We start from the raw sequence: 18,134 nt of genomic DNA, 5'->3' as shown, positions 1-18,134 counted from the left end.
TCTCCCCCCCGACCCCAGTTCAACACCTGGAAAAATGTCTGGAGGACAAAAACTTTGAACTAGGGAAGTTTGGTCCCAGGCTGAAAGGTAGTTCCTGCCTGTGTATTGAGGAACTGTAACCTGCTTGTACTACTTGTCAGGGTGAGAAAGGCTGTTTAATTCAACTCTTGCTTAGGGCTTGGCTACACTTACAAATTTGCAGCGCTGCAGCAGGGTGTGAAAACACACACCTGCAGCTGTGCAAAAATGCGCGCGCCGCCCAAGCGCCAGTGTAGCCCAGCGCGCGCTGCGCAGCTCCAGCGCCTGTCCCCATATTCCCCACAGGAGAGCTGGAGGGAGACAGCGCTTTCTTTTTTCCCAGCGCGGCGCGCTGACTACACTTACGCGCGCGCGCGGCGCTGCGCGGCGCGCGCGCAGCGCAGCGCTTTAAGTAAGCCATAGACTAAAAGTTTAGGATTTAGAATGCATGTTTCTATTTTTATTTCTTAAGGTAACTATCTATGACCTTTATGCCTACCACTTATAATTACTTAATCTATCTTTCTGGAGTTAATAAACTTATTTTAATGTTTTATCCTTACCAGCAAGTTTGTCTAAAGTGCTTGGGAAATTAGCTCATGTTACAAAGGCTGGTGCATGTCCACTTTCCTGTGATGTGGCGAACTAAGTAATGAACTTACAGTGATCAGGCTTCTGACCAGTGCAAGATGGTACGGTTCTGGGATGCAAGACTGAGGAGTTGCGGGGTGGGTTATCGAGTGGCTGGAACAGAGGTGTGTCCGTGCCTGTGGATGTCTGTGTAACTGTAATGTCTATCAGAGATTTGTAGCTTGACATCAGCATCACGGTATGTGAGGCCACCCAGGTTGATGGGTTGGAGGACTCAGTGGTCCCAAGTTTCATCCCGGGGACCCTGTCACACAAATCCCTAAGAGAAAGGAAATGCCAAGTCATGGGGCAACTTTTAGTTGTACCTTAGTGCATACACACAGCACAGGACAGATCCTCAGTGACTATAAATCAGCATATTACTTATTATATCAAAAAAAGTGGAATAAAAAGGGGCACCTATTCAAGGCTGTAGGTGCCCTGCCATGAAATTAGAAAACAAAATTAGATCGTCCACGGAACACCAAATTTCCCATAGCATAGCTCATTAGTTTCCATGGACAATGACAGACTCTGCAGCTGCACACAGAACTTCCCTATGCCTCCAGCAGATAAGGAAACATGCTTCACCCAACCCATTAATCTTAAAATTTTAATTTCACCCTGAACAACACAGCATTAACCTATGTGCAGACTGTGAGGATGCAGGGCATTATGTTTGTAAGAGAAGTATGAGGTCATAATTGAGGTGTGACATTATACAGGGAGATTAATGTATTGTGTGCCCTGTGTTTGCTGTCTCCGTCATTCAGACTGAGGAAACACAAAGTGAAGGAACCTGTGACAGTAGGTGACACCCTATAAACAGGGGATAATCACTTATTCCTGTCCAAAATTACCCTAGATTATATTTTTCAAAAATTCCTTGGGTTTGGCGTACTCTTTGCTTTTGGGAAAACCAACCATCTGAATGTCATTCTAGTGACATGCTCTGTAAGTCACTTATCATGACCCAGTAGATATTTACCTCTTTCTATCCATGGGATATAAAAACTCATAGCTTCCAGTAAACGGGTCCTGTCTTCTACAAACCCCCAGTCCTTTGTTCTACCTCCATAACTCCCCCAACTCTTACAAAATAGAGTCCCAAACTGATGAGCCCCCTCCCACTCCATACACTTCCTGTTTTGATCTACTTTGTCTGCTGGTTTGTGCTGACAGGATGTGTCCATATTATAGGTCCAAGGTGGAGGGGGTAGGTTCAGTTACCTGCACCAGCTCCCACAATCTATGACTTTTGGAAGGATGACTGGGCTGTCATTGTTTTCTGGTGACATTGTACTGAACAGGAAGGAGGCAAAAGAATTGTCGGAGTAAAAATCAGTTCTCACTTTCTGGTTGGGTGCAGCAAAGTCAGATACTTTATTTCTCAAGCAATTGCATAGAGGGAGAGAGTGCCCTAGGACACAGGGTTTCCCCCTCCCAGGCAGGTCTCTCTACAGATAAACAATTACAACAAGCATTTATACTTTTTGTTACATACAATAATAAGCAACAGCTGCATTTTGTTTACACATAGGTCATCTTGATATATTATTTTTCTCACTTCTATTTAGACTCTAGTCTGCATTCCATATTTATTGACACAAGGTCGCAACAACTTTGCACACAGTTCTTTCCCACTCACTTCACACCATCCTCGCTTCTACAAATCTCGCGTTATTAAGGTTACAGCTAGCCTAACTCTTGCTAACAGAGACTGTCATGCATTGAAATCCCCTTCAAATCCCTGTCAGTTCTTTCTCTACTTCCACAGAATTGACTGCCAACTGGGAACAGATGTTTCATTTTAGCATCTGCCTATCAGCTTGGGGCAAGTATGCTTAGCAGAAGGGTTCTGAGCTAAGATAGGTAATAGAGCTATAACTTGAGCAAGGAAGAGAGCATCTCTTGATCTTCTACTCCTTAGTTTTAAATCTCATGTAAAAGCATGCCCCTCCACCAACAGTGCCTCCTAAAACCATACTGCAACACTGGTCTAAGGACTAAGGAAACAGTGCATCCCTGAAGCAACTCAATCACTAGCATCCCATCCTGCAGCCTTTGGGTACCTCCCAGGAAGTCTCCCATCTTAGCCCAAACCAATTTAGCATGTGAGAGCTGATCAGCTCACAACTGAACGTGGTAAGGGAACTCCTCTGTGTGGCTGCCACTTGCCAAAGAGTCAAGGTGGGATTTTCAAAAGTGCTCAATGTTGGACAAAATGGGAGTTTTACCATTGACTGTTCGGACAACCCTGAGCACCTCTGAAAATCCCATTCTCCGTTCTTAAATCTCTACCTCTCTATTTCTGCACTACTCTGTGTGCATGTGTTGACTCTCTGCCTTCCCCTCTCCCCTGCCACCACCACTTTTCCAATCTTTTTCAACATATAACAACTCCAAACCCACCCAGGCTCTGCGTGTGTTACTTTGTTCCTGGCTAAATTGTTTTTCTTCTCTGTTTGAGAATGCATTTCATGGGTGTTTCCTCAGCAACTACAATGGGTGCAGTTTTTGTAAGTCTCTGCAATAGGCAATGTAATGATACTATAATTCAGAGAAAAATCATGCAGTAGTGGATTCAAATAGCATGCAAACATTTCACAAGGGTGAATTAGCCTTCTCACACTGCTCTTTTAAAGTTGGCTCTGTAGCGATCACAATAACAAGCTGGAAAAAAACAAAGTAAAGCCAAACACGCATTTGCTCTTTAAGCTTTAATAGCATCTTGGCTGCTGTGTGATCTTTCTTACACCAATGGATACAACGTGCAGCTTGTATACAAAAGCTGCCATCAGTGGCTAAGATGAATGAGCTTTGGAATGACACCCAGTGAGCTGCTGCATTCATGCAATCAAGTGTTTTTCTACATCTCAGTTATTATGTGAATATGTTCATTACTCTCTCAAGTCCTGCATTATAAAACTAGACACTGTACTGTATGCCTATTGCTCTGTGTACTTTGCAATATATGTTTACTGCGTTTTCTTAAAGTCCAGCACTATAAACAGCCAATGTTATCAAAGCCTGTAAAACATCTGGGACAGCTGCTTTCCATGTATGCAATGCAATTAATATTGCTAACTTAAGGGGTTGCAAGCAATGGTTTCTGACATTATTTTTCACTTAGTTATTGCAGGCAGGGTTAGGGTTAGGGTTAGGGTTAGGGATGGCTGGTTGCAAAACTTGAGAACAGACCTTTAGCTCATCCAGTCTAAAATTATTTCTCCCTAAGCTCATCCTGAAGCTATAAGCTTTGTTGCTGCACCAGTTCATCCATTACTCGTAATACCATCCCATGACTCAAATCTCACATTTAGAAATTACCCAGATGCCTGTCATTCACCAGCTGTGCTTGGCTCTGTGTGCCTCACTAGTGGTTGGAAAGTGTGATGACGATTTAGTCACAATCACTGTTGCTGTGTGGATACAATAACCTGGTGGAAGAACGAGAGTTGCATTGAACTGTTTCATTCAATGAATGTTCCTTGCTTAGTGTGGATGGGCCCAACAAGTCTTTCAAACCCACCACTGAGCACCAAAGGGTGCTGCAACAAGTGCATGCTGATGAAGTACAGTTCACGTCCAAAAACCAGCAGAAAAGTGTTAGGAATCAAGAATGCATGAGCAGGCTTGTGATTAAGAGTGTGTCTTACTGTAAAGTACTGGTAAACTGCAGGCCTGGAGCATGTTTTTTGTCAAAAATCTATTTAAAAGTCATTTAGAGGGGAGAAATGGTATCAAGATTTCCCTTGGCTGTCCCGCTCCAGAATACACATCATTGGGCCCTACATTTTGCTGCAACTATGCTGGTCTAGGGTTTGGTCTCTGCGTTTGCAGTGTTTTCTCTAATATCTTCATATAAAGTCCCCAATTACACTATTTAAGTAGAATTGTCCCTGTGTGTCAGTAGCAGCAGCTTTGTCTCTCAAGCCCAGGGAGTAGCCTCTTTTAAGATCAGTGATTGAGCTATATAAAATTAGTAGCAATAATGGATGCCCAAAAGTGATATGTTAATCACATGTGCTGCAGTACTTCCACTGCTCCTACCCTGAGGTTTGAGAGTTGAGTAGTTAAATCAAACCCACTTTTCTCATGTATAGTATGTCAAGATACTAGCTTTACTATCAGGCTAGCCAATTTAATACATTGCAGTAAGACACCAGCAGGGACAGAGAGGTGGGATTGGGATATGCATAGGACTGCTCAGGGAAACTCAACTCCAGTCTCTGAGGCTCTCCACACCTGCCTATGCCCACTCTCCTTTCACCTTGCTCTGACTATTTGCAGGAACAGTTGCCTCAGTCCAGCCTCTTCACATGGTGGTTTGGGGAAAATTAACCTCTTAATGCAATGTAAACTGGGCCCAGGATATGGTCCAATATCCGTTACTGAAACCACACTCTCTTGACCTATTGCAAGATTCACCTTTCTGATATTTGAATTTTAATTTTTTTGTCTCACAGTAGTGCCAATATTATCCATTCCATACCATTTCTTACTGAGGCCCTCACCGAATAGTCAAATAACATTGCTAAGGGCCTGAGTCAAAGCCCATTAAGACAACAGAAAGACTCCAATTGACAGTGGGTCAAACATTTAGTCGAATAATATCTAATAGTTCATAACTACACCCAAGAATCTTGTTTCTTGTCTTCCAGTAGGTTATATGGGGACAAATCCAAGTCATCCGTGTACAAAATCTTCTCTCTGATGTGCCTTGCCAACATTGGCCTGATGCTCTATATCAGACTTAAATGATAAACATTTGCTTTATAATTATTTAAATTGCCCTAGTGCTCAAAATATTGTAGCTTTTATTCTATTTAATGTTAATTATACACCAGTGGGTTCCGCTCTGGTGGCTACAGTCGCAAGTTCAACAGAGTTATCTCTGTTCTCTGGATCTAGAGCCCAAAGGAACACATGAAACCATAGGCAAAGAACACAAACACTTACAAGAACATCTATCTTTTAGCAGTTTTATTAAAGTTCCCAACAGAATCATAAATGTCACAGCATATACAATTCCTGAAGATAAGTACCATGTAGTGTTGGTGGGCTTCAAGCTCCCTCCTCCCTCTCAGTTCGCAGACACAGTTCGCTGGAAAATAACAGTCCAGTCTGCAGGCAATTTGATGGGTTTATTGGGGCTAAACAAGCAAGCTTATTCCGAAGCCCTTCATACCAGTTGAGCTTATATCTATACGCAGATAGAGTGGTCCTCTTCCACTCCCTCTTCTACTGTTCTATACACCGGTAGAATCCTTTCTCCTAACCTCTAGCTCCACACACCGACGGAGCTCCCTCTTCCCCTCCCTATTCTTGGCAAACTTAATTATAGTTGTTGTGCCCCTCCCCTGGTACCACCCCTTCCAATATATGGTCATGTTCTCTTCTGGGGGGTCTTGGATCTGGGGGCGATGAAACCATCTCTTGTGTACCTGATGGGAGGGATAAGGAGCGGGGTTACTTTTGGCCATGGTCATTTTCTTGCAGACTTTGTGTCTCCTCCTTACACCTTCCCCTCCCTTCCAGCTGCTTGGTTACCATAGCAACCCCTTGCTGGATTAGCCCCTTATCTTCAAGGCTGAGGGGGGGGGTGGAGGGGAGGGGGAAGGAGTGGGGAGGTCTTGTGCTTTCACTTACATTCTCTTGTTTGCTTTTAGCTTAACCAGGCTGAATAAGCAAGGTCAGAAGCAAGATTATTATTGTTTAGGGTCTACACTATTTATTTCACATTCTCCTGATATGTACCAGTTATACCTACAGACATACTCACATCCTCCTCGATGGTGTTAGAGTCTGTTGGCCCTCTCATGGATTGATCATCAATACGGGAGTGGTTCCTGCTAGAGTTTCCCATAGGAAGCTCAATTTTACTGTTCTGGGCACCCTTTTTTATACTATGATTCTGTCTATACCAACATTTTGCACATGTACATGAAAGTATCAACCATCTCTTTCTTATTGGTCTGTGTCCCCTAGAAACACAAGGGACCCCGAATTCTATAGGCTGTGTAGGTTCTCATTAACATTGACTTTACCACCTTTATCTTGCCGTTAGGCACTTGTTGGAGACAATATTTGTTGCAGCATTTTATAAATTAAATTTAATCTTCTCAGCTATATTTTCCAATATTACCAGTTGGTACCTCTTTTCCTATAATCTTTCAAGTTATTTCTCGGTCATTGATTTATGCCATCATTTCTTGTCTCCAAGTCCTAAAATAGTTAAACTAAAGTCTTGCAGGCCTCAACCTACAGTTTCTTTCACTTTAGCTTCTGTCTTATGTCTATTACATAGTTTTTCTAAATACTGATCAGTCTTATACTTTTGTAATCCTACAAATCAACTCTAATTACCATACAATTAATATATATGGTATAAGATATTGATTAATCATAACATCACACAATAAATGGACACTAAACTAAGATCATTGGCTGTGCTCACATTAACGCAAGGAAAGATTCTATTTAACAGTTGAAGGTGGAATTTCAGAAGCAGCCATTTTTGGCCTAACTCTGGTCAGACTCCCAATGGAAACAGCCAGGACAAAGTTGTGAAAATCCCACCCTACATTTTTTTAAATTCCTACATTTCATAAGTCTAATCACACAGAAACCCAAAGCTCTCTGTTCTGCTTGACAGTTCAGAGCCCCACCTGCCAATACAGAAGGTCACAAGCCCTGGCACAACGATAACAGTATCTCCACATGTTGTAGGAGCCACACTAACACATAGGATAGCACAATCTCTGCCCCCAAAGAGCTGGCAATGTGTTAGTCTTTGTTGTATGTTTGCCAAAGGTTTGCTAGAGTAACTACAGTTTTATTTTAATTTTTTGAGTAAAAAAATAAATTTAGTAGGCTGTTTCCGCCCCTCCTCCCCACCCCGGTGAATCATCATGGTCATAATAAACATTTGAATTTCCTCTTCACCAACCACTTTAACATTTTTCTTTGAAGAATGACCTCTTCTGATGTCAGAAAGAAGAGCCGTTTTCATGATTAAAAACCTTTGAAGAAGTCCCCACCATCACAACAACAAAGCATGAACAAGAATATCCATCCTGTGTGACCTTTTCCCCTTGTTTTGAAGTGTCTGAAATGCCAATCAGCAAAGAGCATATTTCTAATCAAAGAAAAGTTCATCAACTAGGATCCCACTCCAACCCTTCATTTGTAACCTAGATTTGCTTTAGACAACAGAGTGAAATACTTTAGGTAGCTTCTGGACGAGCCTAAAGGCATCCTGCTGAGGGAAAAAAACCTACTGTTGTTAAGATTAATTCCATAGTGGACATTAATGGGAGTCATTGCTGTGGCAGGTATGGAGCTGAATATTGACATGTGATGTTATGAATACTGTATGCGACTTGGTCAGGGAGGTGAAGTTCCTGTATAATTGTCTTGGTCTACTTTAATAAGGGGCTGTAGAAAAAAAAAGTAGGAAAACAACACAATGGAGCTAGATAAGCAACCACCCAAAAAACACTTGGGGGAAGGGAGCAACTACAGAACAATGGCCTCCTTTCAGGCTCCAACCCAAAGCTGCACATTGGTTATGCCAGTGCTAGGAGCTAACAGATCGCATCAGATCAGATGAACAGTTAAAAAGTGACTTAGTCTCTGGTTGCATGAGGGGGTGATCAAAAAGATTGAGCAGTTTTTAAAGGATACTCTCCCTGAAGCAGACAGGAGTGAACTGTTTTGTTAATTAAAGGCAGAGGCTATGCAACCTGACCCTAGCATTCTTGCAGGGATCTATAGGAAGCTGAGATGAATAGGTACCTGGTAAACTAGACATGTGTATAGCTTGTTTACTGTTTTAAAATCAGTTTTCTCTAATACCCTTTGGTACTAAATGAATATAATACTGGGCTTTCAGAAGGCTGTCTGGTCACTGTATTAAACACCAGTCACTGCTCCTGGAGGGAGCCGGACTGCAGCTAGTGAACGTAAGTCAGGCCTGCTGACGAAATTACAGGTAGCACTAAGACCCAGTCTAAGAATGGGAGAATCATGTGATTCCACCCTAAGAGAGAGATGATGGCCCCAGGAATGAGACCTGAGAGGCAGTGCATTCAAAAAGATCAGAAGAGATCAGAGATTCAGTTATCCCTGCAACTGTGACCATTGCCTAAATCCCAGTGTAGTGCTATGAAAATGCAGGATTTATTGTCTATTATCTCTTGAGGTTATATATTTGCAAACTATGTGACTGTTGCCCTGACATGGCTGCCATTTTCATTCCAACCCTAGCTAGTGCAGGTCCCTCCTGGGCTGTGAGGGCAAGAGTTGGTGCACAGTATCCTGGGCACAGAAATCTGGACACTGAAAAGCCTGAGAACACCAGATTGAATTCTTGGGTTCTCTGTATTAAAGAAAGAGGGTGAAGGCTTTAGAAGGAAAGCTCTTTGGCCAAATTCTCAAGGAAGTTCCAGCTCCTTTGCACTAAGGTGGTGCAGGGGGTCTGTAATCTGGCTGAAAATTTCTAGCAAGGAATTTGCTGTTTGCACATTTTTGTCAGATTCAGATCTGCATCTCTGCCTTTTCCTGTAGCTTTATAACAGACAATCCCAGAAGAGGCAATACACAGCTAGGGTATGCTGCACCAATCCTCTCTTGGTATGGGGTCCATGAAGGACATTAGGCCAATGACACAACTTCTTAGACTTAGAGCATCCCAGCAGCAGCTCTGGGTGGTGTCAGGACCAAGGCCAGTTCTCAGGAAAAGGGAACTTTAACAAACTCTCCTCTAGAGGGGAGCAGAGCTCTGGCACAGTGGAGAATCTGGCCAATTTATTGGATAGGCTGATAATCTGAAAGCTGTGACAAGTTTGAAACATCAGTCTCATAGACTCATAGACTTTAAGGTCAGAAGAGACCATTATGATAATCTAGTCTGACCTCCTGCACAACGCAGGCCACAGAATCTCACCCACCCACTCCTGTAACAAACCCCTAACCTATGTCTGAGTTATTGAAGTCCTCAAATCACGGTTTAAAGACCTCAAGGTGCAGAGAATCCTCCAGCAAGTGACCCATGCCCCATGCTGCAGAGGAAGGCGAAAAACCTCCAGGGCCTCTTCCAATCTGCCCTGGAGGAAAATTCCTTCCCGACTCCAAATATGGCGATCAGTTAAACCCTGAGCATGTAGGCAAGACTCACCAGCCAGCACCCAGGAAAGAATTCTCTGTAGTAACTCAGATCCCACCCCATCACAGACCACTGGGCATACATACCTTCTCTGTTTAGATTCTTAAATTGGTGTCCATTATCATGCGATTTATATGGGATAAAAAAAAACAGCCTTGCTTCTCACACAGGACCCTTAAAAATCCTGGACAACTGGAGGTATGAGGTTTCCAGATTTGTATCTATATTATCTAGCATTACAAATATGTCCTATTGTAAGGTGGTTCCCCCGCAGTAGCTCTGTATGCACATCACCCTGGTCTCAGATAGAAAAAAATCTTAGTTGTGCTACTTGGTTCCCTCTCTTCTTTTATATATTAAAGATGCTACCTACACCCTTAAGGAAAAATCCAGTCTTTCCAAGATGATTACAACATCCGATCTTACTAATTCTCTTCTCTTACCACAATGGGATCACCTGTGCCTCAGGATCAAGGCCAGCTCCACACTTAAGACAATTTGGATAGAAAAAGGATTAACAAAAATTAAAGATATAATCCAAGATGATAGACTGGATTCCTACAATTACACGTGTAACAAATATCAGCTACCACTGTCTCACAGTTCCTTCTTTCAGTGGCTATGCTCAAGGAGTCATGCAAGGATAGGGGACAATTGGTCTGTTTCAACTCTCTCACCTGTAGAAGAACATGTTAAGAAATAGGGAAACAAAAGGCACTTTGTAGGAATTACTTATAGGTGGCTTAATGCTCTGCATTAGCCTCTCAATCTCAGTCTCAAAGAAAAATGGGGAAAATAACTTAGCCTTAGTATCACAACAGAAACGTGGGAGGACATCTGGCTTATTGTAAAAGATATTTTATCCTTGCAATTCTCCCAGAACAAAATATTACACAGAATGTTTGCTTAAGGTTAAGGAACACAGTATTTGCTGGAGATGCAAACAGCCACATGCCAACCTCTCACATATCTTCTATACCTGTCAAAAATGCATGTGTTCTGGAATGCCACATTTAGTGCTCTCTCAAAAACTGTAAGTGTTGCTATACTACTTCTCCAAGCCTGTGTATTTTAGGGGTGCTGGATGAGTTGCTATTACCAGTTAACATTAAGAAATGGATTGAAGTAACTGTTTTAGTGGCCAAAAGAGTTATTTTGAGAAAATGAAAATCTGCAATTCCTCTGTCATACACAGACTGACTTAGCGAGCTCTCTACTACTGAATTAATGAGGAAAAATTACTCTCTTAAATAGAAACACTTTGAAAAAATATGAGGATGTTTTGTCACACGTGATACTATTGCATACTTTTGCAGTTTAGTATATATTAGTCCCTGATACTCATAGGTTATATTCTCACATATTTATCTATTTAGTTACTTTAATAACTGATACCCTGCATGACCTCAATGGTGCCAGCTTTTTGATTTTTCATTTGTTTTAGTTTTGTTATTTTCCAGGTTTTACAAATAGTGAGCATTGAAGTTTGTTATTTCCATCTTGTGCATGTATTTACATATGTTTTGTTCCATGTTTATGTTTCATACTAGATAGTAAAAATAAAGTTTAAAAAGAATCTAAGCACCTCCCAAGAGTAAAAACAACAATCCCTCTCTCTTCTTCCTTTCTCAGTAAGAGACAGGTTTAGGGATGGCAGTTTTTAAAATTGGATATAGGAGTGTAAGTGTTGGAAAAAAATTATTTGCAAGCTTTAATGTTTGTAACTCTGAGCTGAATGGGTAAGAAATTGCCCAACTTTTTCATTCTCCAGTTTGCTTGTTGAAAGTTGCCAGTTCTTTTCCAGCTTTGTACTTAGAATAGTAGAGCCTTATCCAGCACCGTATTACTCCATTAGCGGATTTAAACCAGTGTAAAACTGGTGGAAAGCAGTGAAGCGGGCCCATAGCATATAGCAATTGCTTTCTTCAAAGTACTTTTCAAATATCAGCTACCTGGGTTACTTAATGGTCACAACTAGCTTGTTGGGTAGGTGATTATTATATCCACTAATCAATGAAGGAACTGAAGCAAAGCAGTTAAGTGCCCTGCACAAGGCCACAGAGGGTGTCAGTGTACAAATGGGATTATAAATCAGGAGTGTACTGCAATCCTGTGTTCAGGTCACAAGACCACACCTCTTCTCTGAATCACAAAGGTCAGGCAAAGTGAATGAAATGAATGAAATGACAATTACACGGGCAGGCAGAAGTCTCAGAGGAAAGCAAAGGTACAATGTATTAAGAGTAAAATTACAGCCCAGGTTTTCAAAAAAGCCCATCTCTCAGCAGTAAACTTTTTTTTCCCACAGAACATTTTGATTTTTCATCAAAAAAACAAAAACCGCAAAATTGTTTTTCAGTTTTCAGTCAAAATTTTTAAGTTTGGTGAGGTTTCTGACCAAAAAAATAAATAAAAATAAATGAAAGCCAACATTTTCTACAAAAATTTCATTAATTTGAAAATCCAATTTTCCATCAGAAAATAATCTTGACAGGAAGTTTTTGACCAGCCCTACTTAGTAGCTTCTAGGGTGACATTTATGGCAATTTTCAACAGAGCTCTGCACCCAACATGCTTAGTTCTTTTGAAAATCTGGCCATTTATTTTGCTGCCTCCAAAGGGGAACTGAGCTTTTTTTGAAAATCTGGCTAAGCACTTCTGAAAATTCTGGAACATGGTGTTCCTGAGAGAGGCCACAGGTAGGACATGATTAGCTGCTGGTTTGTCTAACCTGCAAAGATCAGAACTTATCCTGAGCTACAGTATCTGTAATTACACTATACAGCATGTTGTGCATTAATATTCTGTTATTGATTTATACAACTGACTATAAAATTTAACCGTCCTCACCGATCAAAACAAACCAAGAAGAAAGCATCCCTGAGTACCTAAGGAGCAGATACTATTCTGTCCCAGTATTCCACACAACTTTTCATTTAGCCATCAGTATAAAGATGCCTAGTTTCTATAGTAACTGGTACATCAATTATTCTTTTTATTAAATGGCACCTCTTAGATACAGAACACCTTCTGATCCAAGAATATAAATGCTAACGAATTACCTGCATTCTTTATAATTTGAGAAAAAGATGTTCTATAGAACATACAACTGATCTCCTTTTGCCTTTAAAGGTATAACTGGTGTTGCAGCAACTCTTCTTATGCTACCTGTCCCCAGATATGTTAAATAACTTGTGGGCTGATTCCTAGAGCTGAAGGCCAGAAGGGACCATTAGAACATCTAGTCTCACCTTCAGTATATCACAAGTCATTACATTTCACCCAGTTATCCCTGTATTGAGCCCAAAAACTTGTGTTTGGCTAAAACATCTTTTTTCAGAAAGGCATCCAGTTTGTATTTGATGACATCAAAGAGATGGAGAATCCACCACTTCCCTTGAGAATTTGTTCCAGTATTAATCACCCTCACTATTAAAAATGTGTGCCTAATTTCTAATTCGAATTTTGCTGGCATTAGCTTCCAGACATTGATTCTTGTTATGCCTTTTTCCGCTAGACAAGAGTCCTTTAGTACCCACTATTTTCTCCCCCTGAAGGCACCCATACTCTGTAATGAAGTCATCTCTCAAGTTTCTTTTTGATTAGCTAAACCTATTAAGCTCTTTATGTCTCTTGCTATAAGGCATTTTCTCTAGCCCTCAAATTATATTTTGTGGCTCTTTTCTCCAATTTTTCAACATCTTTTTAAAAAATTGGAAACCAGAACTATATGCAGTATTCCAGTATCAGTCTGACCCAGGCCATATAGATGTAAAATCACCTCCTTACTCCTACTTACTCCTCCCCTGTTTATACAGCTAAGAAACTCATTAGCCCCTTTTGCCACAGAATAGCCATGAGTCCTCATGTTCAGTTGCTTGTCCACTATTACCCTTCAATCCTTTTCAGAGTCATTGCTTTCCAGTATACAGTCCCCCTTTTTATAGCTATGGCCGGCATTCTTTGTTCCTAGATGTATAACCTTGCATTGTATTTGAATGGGCCCAGCTTATCAAACAACCTGGACCTCTCTGTATGACTGCCCCTCTGACAAACTGTGTGCTATCCACATATTTTATCAGCAGTGATTTTATATTGACGTCCAGATCTCTGGTGAAAATGTTGAATAGCATCAGGCCCAGTACCAATCCCTGCAAAACTCCACTAGATACACCACGATTCAATGATTCCCCCATTGACTACTCCCACTTTGAGATCTCTCATGTAGTCAGTTCTTAATCCATTAAATGTGTGCTCTTTTTATATTGCATAGCACTAATTTTAAAATCAGAATATCATGTGATACTAAGTCAAATGCCTTACAAAAATATTTAATATTACCTACAAATATATGCAAGTATATTACATCTATGCAGTTACCTTTGTCAACAAAACTTGTAATCTCAAAGAATGAAATCAGGTTCTTTGATAAGACCTACTTTCTCTGTAGTTTTCTGTTTCATTCCTCCAGAGATAGGTTCCTCAGTAGTTGACGCACTGAATATCTGATTATGATTCCATACTTTTAGCTGGGTTTCCTGTTTTGCTTCCTCCTCTTAGTCACAAATCACCAGTCTACTTAGGGAGACCAGACAGCAAGTGTGAAAAATCGGGTCAGGGGGTGGGGGTGGGGGCGTAATAGGAGCCTATATAAGAAAAAGATCCAAAAATCAGGACTGTCCCTATAAAATCGGGACATCTGGTCACCCTAAGTCCACTCCTTTGGTTTCTACTCTCTCCAGAGCCCTTATTGCTGATCCTTCCCCTTGTGGTGTCTGTGGCAATGACTTCCAAATCTTGTTGTCCAAGAAGTCTTTTTTTCTCATATGCCACCCAGTGCTGAAACCTGTGCTTCCAGACCACGCATCTTCTCCTCCAATGTGCCCAGCAGTTTGCCCTTTATATACATGAAATATCTTCTGGCAGAAAGGAGAACATAGCACATCCAAGGTAGGTCACAGAAGTTGAGCCATGGTTAAACTGAAAGAACCACACTCCCTTCTTTAAATGCCCCTTTTTGCTGCTCCTGTTTGCTTGTTCAAAAGTTTGCTTGCAGCTGATTTATATCCTAAGTCTCACTGCCTAATTCCATACCCTTGCTAACAGGGAGGGATTAACCACTCAGAGATTTCAAAAACTGTGTCCAGTCAATGACCGAAGGGTCCCAGCCACACACATGATCCTGCTCTTACACCAGATTTATATCAGTGTATCTCCACTGGCTTCAGTGGAGTTAGCTGAGATTTATAATGGTACAAGTTAGAGAAGAACCAGGCCTTTGTTTGTAATCCACACATAATTATTAATAAGGACAGTATGTGGAAGGGGGACCCTGAAAAGCACAAAGACTCATTGCATTTCCTCACTGCAGTCCACTCTTTGTTTCAGACAAAGCACTAGGTTCTCAGTGGAACTACTCCTATTTATACCAGCTGAGAATCTGGGCCTAAGTATATTTTTGTCGTCCTTCCAGCTAGAGTCACAGGAACAGAGGAATTGTTATTGCAAAGCCATGTCCTGTCTTTGATAGTGGTCAGTTCCAGATGCTTTCTGAGGACAGTGCAACAAACACAATAAAGGACAATTATGGAATGATACACCCACTCAGAATTTCCACCCTGATGCCAATCTCTTGACTTTGCCTCGGAAAATTTTATGTCAGAGCGGCCATGGTATGTACATATACCAGTTATGCCTAGTATAAACCTTGCTGGGGATAAATGCTGTCAGGCAAGTTTCTATAAGCAGATTTTCAAAATCACTTTTTAGTGCTTTGAAAACAGGGCCTTTTTGGATGCGTACAAGTGAACATTTGAAATGGACACTAAGGACTTGATCAAAGACCCACTGAAGACAGTGGAAGTCTTTCCATTGGCTTGAATGAGCATTGAATCAGGCCCTTGTTGGACAACATGCTAACATATTTTTGAAAATGTAGCCCAAAAAGTTCACTTCTTTCATTAGCGTTTTATGATTAATGAAGTGGGATCGTGTTTACTGCAGATACTTCTGAGTAAATTCCACAAATGACATGACCTTTCTGAAAAACATTTATTGCCATATCATCAGGGTTTTAAAATTAATCATAAGTATAGATGATAGCACTTGGGAATGGGAAAAAATTGGTATCTTTGTATTTGCTTTATGGATTATGTACTTTAAAATTGAATAAAGAAAGGAAGATTTATTTAGGGCTGGCACAATATGGTTTCTGTAATTAATCACCTCAGAGTCCTAGAACATGCAAAATGCATGCTCAGATGGCTCTATAACTGGCGATGATGCAATATCATTACAAAAGAGTACAGCGAGGGCAATCCTATTGGAGATGGCCAAGATGGCAGTTCTGAAAGCATTGGCATAAACTTTATATGTAATTGACTGGGCTTGGGCCAGGTTGATTTTGGCTTCTACAGTTGTGAACTCTGATGCGGAGCCCTGGCATTGGATAGTCCGCTAGGGAGGAGGATATGGCAGTTAAAATGGTCTACAAACCTCAGCGGGGGAGATGGGGCTGTAGGGAGCCCCCTCAGTCCTAAAAGTATGCAGAGCTGCAAAGTTAAGCATTCTGCTCAGGGCAGCCAGGGGATGTGTGCATTAAAATATTAATAAATTAAGTTTCAACACACCTCTGTGAGATAGGTAAGTCACCCTATCCCCATAGTAAAGAACCAAGGCATAGAAAGGTTAACGCCAAATATTTGTACTAATTTTGGGTGTCTCAGTAATTTAAAGCAACTGTTCCCCAGCTTGGGATTTCAAATTTAGACCCCAAGTCCTGGGCTGATTGCCCACTCTTCTCCTAAATGAACTTTCCTCCTGTCCTTAGAAGCAGCTGTTTTATGGCTCCTCGCTGGAGTATCTGTGTAAGCCAGGTTTGGTTTTAGCCCACTGTGTTCCAGGGCCTAATTCGTGCTGCACCCAGTCACAGAAACCTTCAGCAAAAGTGTTAATGTAAAGGCTATAGCAGCAGAACTGTCACTGTCCCTGAACGGTTTAGGCCTAATACTCTGCTTAATGCATTCGGATGGAGTAGTTGAAATTAGTCCACCTATTGTATCAAAAAGCAGAAGTGCCTTTCAACTGTAACAGGTTGTAATGACTTCTTTTTGTTAGAACAGGGCACCTGCCTGAGCTACCATCACTTTCTTGAATGGCCTTGACTGACAGACCAAACACAGAAGATCTATAATGTGTTTAGAGCAAGGTAAGATGGACACAGTCCGGCAAAGAAGTACTGTATCTGGGGAGGGAGAAGAGAAGGACTCAGGCTGGAGATTTTGAATATATAAACTGCATGTGGCTTTACTATCTTTGTTCAAGAGTGTAAATGCTTGTGACTAAAACAGATTAGCAATGGAGTATTTTTAGGTCTCTGTCAGCTCATTTATCTCCCATCAATATGCTCCATAAATGCCCCTCTTCTTTGACTATTCTGAAGTTGGGACAATTCCTTATCCAATTGCGTGACCCAGGCAAAAGAAGTGTCATAAAGGGAAGTGTTCTGCTTGTCTTGTAATTCACAGTTATAGCTGCTGCCCATTATAAAAGGAGTCATAGCAAATTTTCAGCTCATGATTTATTCCATCCCAGTATTCCAGAGTTTTCTAGTAATTGGCTTCCAGGCAGTAGTCAGTGCAATCAGGATGTGTTTGACAGCACAGTGGCTATCATATCTGGATGGTATGAGTAAATCTGTAGAAGAAGTCATCTAAAAAATGAGAGTTAAAATCCTTCTATAGCTATAGTCATTCCTGAGCATAGTTTGATTTCATGGTATTCTCCAAGAATGACCAATTAAAGATTTTTCTTACCATACTGAGCTGAGTCAACTAAAGTTACTGTTGAACTTTATCACTTTCTAAAGAAACCAGATTAATTTCTTATTCACAGTGGCATTTTGGCATTATAGAAGCAGGGATCTATTTTAATTAATACATAATGGATTTCTTTACATAGTTATGACCTCTTTTGAGGTGCTTGCTAGCGTAGCAGGAGGCAAATGGTTTTCTCCATATTAAATAAAATGTTCTCTGGATCATTAGCCAATGAATCAGTCCCGTTAAAGGATTGCAGTATGCTCCTGTATGCTTCCCTTAAAGTTAATCTGGAAGCTGCAGCAGTTATCAAACTGGCTAGCCATCTGCTCCTTAATATAGGTGCAGAGATGTCAGTGACATGCTCACAGAAAGCTCCTGTATCTGCTGGTATGCTGAAGAATTTACTTCAAGGATGTATTACTGATATATAAAGCCCTTAATAATCTAAGAGAAAGGTACTCTCAAGATCTTTCCTCTTATGTCCCACCAAGACAACT

The 18,134-nt window shown here is 41.0% G+C and overlaps 1 long non-coding RNA gene across 3 annotated transcripts; it reads left to right on the top strand.

Annotated features, from left to right (window-relative positions):
- The first annotated feature begins 1,403 nt into the window (after positions 1-1,403).
- LOC120379757 lies at positions 1,404-17,089 on the top strand. Of its 3 annotated transcripts, none has more exons than XR_005587609.1 (4): positions 1,404-1,455; positions 14,655-14,767; positions 15,291-15,489; positions 16,939-17,089. It is a non-coding gene; the product is annotated as an uncharacterized LOC120379757 (long non-coding RNA). The 3 variants fall into 3 exon arrangements; XR_005587592.1 differs by having other exon boundaries at positions 1,423-1,602; XR_005587602.1 differs by having other exon boundaries at positions 1,423-1,602; positions 16,934-17,089.
- Positions 17,090-18,134: the final 1,045 nt, after the last annotated feature.

The sequence above is a fragment of the Mauremys reevesii genome, linkage group 1 (assembly GCF_016161935.1).
Source record: "Mauremys reevesii isolate NIE-2019 linkage group 1, ASM1616193v1, whole genome shotgun sequence".
Classification (NCBI taxonomy): domain Eukaryota; kingdom Metazoa; phylum Chordata; order Testudines; family Geoemydidae; genus Mauremys; species Mauremys reevesii.
The sequence above is the reverse complement of the archived record's forward strand: the minus strand, read 5'-3'. Positions and strand labels throughout refer to the sequence as shown.